This window comes from Ammospiza nelsoni, chromosome 2 (genome assembly GCF_027579445.1).
Source record: "Ammospiza nelsoni isolate bAmmNel1 chromosome 2, bAmmNel1.pri, whole genome shotgun sequence".
Taxonomy (NCBI): Eukaryota; Metazoa; Chordata; class Aves; order Passeriformes; family Passerellidae; genus Ammospiza; species Ammospiza nelsoni.
Window position 1 is genome coordinate 89764743 of NC_080634.1, and position 6000 is coordinate 89770742.

Sequence of the window (6000 nt, forward strand, 5' to 3'; positions counted from 1 at the left end):
GCAGGAGTGAGACGTTGCTTTGGTATAGACAAGAGCTGGCAAAAGCTTGTGAAATGGGGAACAGGCTGACTCCCACAACCATTAAATGACATTGTTTTTCCAGGCAGTTATCATAAATAACATTTTCTGTTAGAACACATGACAAGAACTATATTACATTTGCTCTGCTTTGAAAGAAATCCCCTTTTACAATTCCTGGTCAAATCTGGCTAAAAGATTCTGGAATGGGACTTTTGTGATCAGAATTTTCTGCTGTGAACTGAAAAAAAAAAAGTATATTCTTTGTCTTCTTTGTCAAGGAGGTTTAAAGTTGGCACAATCCAAAGTAAAAACATCCACATAATATAAGATGACCAAGAATATTTGTACAATGTAAAATTTGACAACAAAAAACCTTCAGAAAAGTCATATTACCAGACAAGAGTAATTCAAAAGTGACCACAGAATTTTTTTTCTTTTATTCTAGATGTCAGCATCTCTCATAAATAAACAAATATGTAACTTGCCAGATAAATGGTCCAAATCCTTCATGTTCTGATAACAGACAGTAAGTAAATAAAGATTATTTTAGAGAAAAGTACAATATTTGACTGACCCTGTGAAATTTACCCCTCTGCTTCAGCCCTCACCTGCACCATCACACTGCAGGTCACTGCCCTTTTGGGTGTGCTATCACATGTGCTCATTGTGATCAGTGCTCTCAGAGAAATGATCCAGTTTAGTCCTCAAATGGTGCAAGCAATTGAGCTGGTGCAGAGGAGAAGGCACTCACCTCTAAGGAAGGGATGAGTACAGGCCCTGAGCACTGTATAACATGCTAGCCCCGTGCACAATTGAGACCAGTATTTAGTGGAATTTCCCCTCCTCCTGTATTAATTAATTAGTGACAGGGACTCTCCCAGCTGCTGGCCCCTGGTGATCAGCACACCTCATTTGCTGAGAAGTGCTGGCCCGAGGGTTTGGCCCAGAGTGACTAATGCTATTCCAAGGGATTTAGCAGCTAGCACAATCAAGGCCCTCTTCCCAGTGCTTAAGAAGTTAAGATGGTTGAATACAACAGGCATGGACTAAACTCCATCTCCTCTAGCCCAACAGGCTGAGAATGGTCCTGGATGGTGCTCCTTTGTGAGGATGTCTGCCTACACACTTATTCATCCATCTTGCCCATACCACATGATCTGTAAAGACAAAATTATTACCCACTGGCCATCTGCAAACTGTCTTCGATCACTGGAGGGAACACAAAGGCCTCCAAGAATTGCAGAATTACAGAATAGTTAAGGATGGAAGAGACCTTTAAGGGTCTTCTAGTATAACGCCTGCAATGAGACAGGACATCTTCAACCAGATCAGGTTGCCCAAAGCCCCATCCAACTTGACCTTGAATATTTCCAATGATAGGGCTTCTGCTTCCTTTCTGAATGACCTGTTCCAATTGAAGGTATTTCAGCACCTTAATTGTAAAAATTTTCTTCCTTAAATCCAGTCTAAATATATATCCCATTTTAGTTTAAAGTCTTGACCTCTTGTCCTGTGCAACAAGCCTAAAAGGTTTGTCCCCATCTTTCTTGTAGGCCCTCTTTAAGTACTGAAAGGCTGTAATAAGGTCTCACTGAAACTTTCTCTTCTCCAGGCAGCAGAACCCCAACTCTCTCATAATTTCTTCATAGGAGACGTGCTCCAGCCCTCTGATCATCTTGGTGGCCCTCCTTTGGGCCTATTCCTACAGGTCCACGTCCTCCCTGTGCTGGGCACCCCAGAGATGGATGCAGCATTCCTGGTGGGGTCTCACCAGAGCAGAGCAGAGGGGCAGAATCCCCTCCCTGGCCCTGCTGCCCACGCTGCTCTGGATGCAGCCCAGGACATGTTTGGCTTTCTGGGCTATGGGTGCTCACTGGCAAATCAATTCCAGCCTCTCACCCAGCAGCACCCAGAGTCCTGCTCTGCAGGGTTGCTCTCAAGCCCTTCTCCCCCCAGGCTGTACTGATCCCAGGGGTTGCCATGACCCAGGTGTGGACTCGCTCAGAGCAGTGGGCTGAGCGTCCTTGCTAGCACTCTGTCCCTCTAACCTTGGTGTGTCATCCCACAGCTTGTCACAGGCAAGCCTGGCATAATCCCACTCTCCCTTCAAGTCTGGTTTAAAGCTCTGTCAACAAGCCCTGCTAACCTGTGAGCAGACCCCCCTCCTTAATTATGGGGGGAAAAAAATTAAGGTTTAAATTTGGCCACTCTTCAACATCTCACTGAATTTGACCTACAGCCACCGAACACCATTGAAAGGAAAGCTGCAAAATAATCAGTTCTGGGGCTGGAAGAAAATTTCTGGGCAATGTTTCTGAATGCTTTTGCTGTAGTACTGTCATCTTTGTAAGCTAATACTTCTTTTAGCAATGAAACCACTTTGATTTGGGTAGAACTCAGAACTTCTCTGCTTTCTTAGAAAAACAAAATTATGCTGATTTGTATCTTTTCCTTGTACAGGCTGCATTTGTTTGCACACAAGATGTGAATAATGAAGGAGTCTACAAAATTCAGCTGGCGAAATTCTATCAGAGTTTGCAAGAAACAAAACAAACACAAAAACAGCCCATCAAGTAAAAATGGCTGATAGATGCAAAAGGCAACACAGATGGAGGTAATGGAGTTTCAAAAGAGGAATTAGAGAAGATCTGAATGGAAGCTCGTAAATCTGCAGCAATTCAGCTTTGCCAAGAATTGCAGTGGGAAATCCTCATTATGGGAGATATTTCCATTCTGTACTCACTGATGAGAACTTTGCTAGGGCAACCACAGGGAAAGCAGGAGAGCCAGCCATCAGCATTCCTGAGCCCTGCCAGCCTGCAGTGCTGACTCACAAGGCAGCCTTGAGTGAGTCACTCATTGCCAGATGCTTCCACCTGACCTTGTCAAGGTGCTGCAAACAAGGAAGCAAAACAGACTCACCTTTGGCAACTCTGGCAAACAAGTTTTATCATGTTGTATTCCAGCTTCCCCCACACCACCAGTAAGCAGTGTGCCCAAAGAAGAAGCTGTAGGCCAGGCCCAGCCATTTCTGGGACTGGGAGCCATTTTCCTGGCATGGCAGACACATAAAGGAGTTGTTTGTAACAGAGGAAGACTTGACTGTGGCAAAGGAAACATGACAACTTTCTACACAGAAAGTGGAGAACCTGGCAGCAGAGAAGCCAGTGGCTCAGCAGATCCTGTGGGAAAGATCAGTGAACAAGGAGATAGGGAGGGAGCCACATAAACATCTGAAATAGCCTCCTAGCATGCAAGCTCAGCTGAAGGGCTTAGATAGAGCCTGGTCTTCAATCTTCCACCAAATGGGAAAAATATCACTGCTTCTAACAGTGGGCTGGTGAATCCTGGAGGGCTACAAAATCTGGGGATTCCACCAGTTTCTCACCAGAGGGCATGCCACATTGCTGGTCTGGGAAGGACAGTCCTTGGTGTGACACTCTGTCTCAAGGCAATTGCTGTGACATGATCTTTCTCTTCTATGGGATCAGACGTGGGCAGCCTGATATATGTTAGAAAAAAGTCATCAAAAGTTTCTGAAACAATTCCCTTGGGACTGAGATTTCCTGGGGGTTTTTCTCTGTAGTGCCTCTCTGTAATATCTCTTGTACCACCACCTCTGACCACAAACACTGGGCTGGACTAACATGACTTGCAAAGCCTAAAAAAAGACCTGGGACCTGAGTGGTGCGTGGTGAGACCTGCAAGCTCAGGGGAAAAGGAGCCATAATCACCCTTATCCTTGCCTAATCTTCATCTCCCCTTGCCTCCCAGCACTGGCTCTGGATCAAACTTCCCTGTTTCATGACAGGAGACAATGCCATTAATCACATTGCTGCAGCCAGTATTTATACATAGAAAAATCAAGCTGTGTTCCAGGTTATTGAAAATCCCTCCTGAGTGCCAGCAGAGGGTTAGGTTTAGGCTGCAGCTGCCCAGATACCATTACTGGTAAGAAGCCTTACTATCAGCTATACGGGGAGATTCTTGGGGGGGGATGGGGTGGGAGGGGGAGATATGAGAGGCTGCCCTGCAGAGCTGTAATCTAGGGTTTGCAGTTAGCCCACACCTCCTACAGAGTGATGTAAAAGTGCCATTAAAGTCAGTGCAGGAGCTCTCACTGCAGTGGGCAGCTTAGACACAAACACAGGCAACAAGCTGTGTCCTGAGTGCTCCTCTCCACTTTGCCCATCTTGCCCCAGGCTCTGTGAGGACTGTGCAATGCAGGAGGATTTGGGATGGCTCTCAGCTCTGTTGGGCTGGTGAATGTAAAGTGATGTGAGTTATATGGTTCCTGTTTTCTGTTACTGTGACCCTTCTGTGACACCTGAAAGCTTCAGGAAGTGATTCATAAAAACTCATTTGCAGCAGGTTGGGTGCACTAGGGGAGCTGTAGGAAGAAAGCTGTGTCACGAAACCATCACAGGTATGGGTAAACCCAGCTGTGTACCACCAACAGCACAGAAAGGTGTCCTGAGCTGTTGGTACTGACCCAACAAGCCAGGCTGTGTTGTAGTAGCTGCACCAGGCTTAGATCCTGCCAGCACTCATCCAGGTAAGGGATGGATGTCCTTCTGTGTGAGGTCTCACCCTGACACCACAAATTACTCCTCAGAGAGCAAGCCCTTACTCAGAGAGGCAGAACCTCCATGCAATAAGTGCCTCTCTTATTTCTGCTCCGTGACTCTGTTAGAAAACCAGGCTAGTGAAATACTCTTACCAGTTTTAATCCCTGGATAGCACAGTGAAGCCTTATGTCCTTTGTGCTGCTTCCAGCTACAGCATATTAAGTGTTAGAATTTTTGTACTCTTTTGGAAGAAATAGAGAGAAATAATACTTATGCTGGACCTGACCCATTTGAACTAGTGAAATACTGAAAACTCCTAGTTGTCTTTGAATAGAAACATTTCAAAGTATTATCCAAATATTCTGAAACAATATTCAAAGTATGTTTTCTTTGTGAGATATTTTATTTGATGTTTGCAAAATATTTGATGTCTGCAAGCTATTGGATTTGACTCTCAGCTCATGTTGAGCAGTAAGCAACATGCTTTTTGGCTGCAGGACTAAAGCTTTCCTCCTGACAACTGGTGACTTGCACACCATTGTCTTTCTTTCTTTGCATTTCTGCAGGTAATTTGTGCTAAATTAATGAAGCATTTGCAGAATTGCTTCTAATCACCAATAGAAAAAACATTATGCTATCTAAGAAGTTGCAGTTAAAGAAATTACTTGGTTTTACTCGCAGTGCACCTAAATGTTTTATTTGCTCCTTGAAAAGAGCTACAAGCTCCTTTTCTGAAATTCTCTCTTTCTGAAATAAGCTCTTTTTCAAATTTTCTCTTTCTGAAACGATTAATGGACATATTTTCTGTCACAGCCAGGGCTGTGCATGTGACCAGCTGTCCTGTTAAATTCCTTTGAGCAAATCATCATTTAGTAGTGCAGGTGCAAATTCTTCTGCAGCCAGTGGGTGTAGCAAGTACCTATCTGAGATCTGCATTTTCCCTGCTGAATCAAACTGCCCAGATCTCAGAGAACCAAATGGGACAAGGGGAAAATGGGAGCCATGAATTGTGGTACCACTAAAAGGCTGGGGTGCTGGAAGGTTATAGACACACGTGCTTTTTGGACACATAACCACTTTCCAGTGATGAGAAAATCTGGGGAAAGTGGAGACATTTGAGAGGCTGGGAAAGAGATGTAGCAACTGGAGTGGGAGAGCATGACTGTACCCACTGTCAGAGTTTCAGTGCACCAAAGCCAGGGTGCCTCACCCCATAATGACACAGCTAAATGGAAAGATTTTGTTTCTTTTGTGTCTCCACCCAGTTAGATAAAGATATGGCTAATGAAAGCCAGGTCACACCTGTCTACTGGCACCTTTTCCTCTCTCATTACGCGTGTTACCTTCACAGATAGATTTATCTCAGCATAGAGATAAAGGGGGTTCTTTTTGTTTGTTTTCTGTTTTCTCT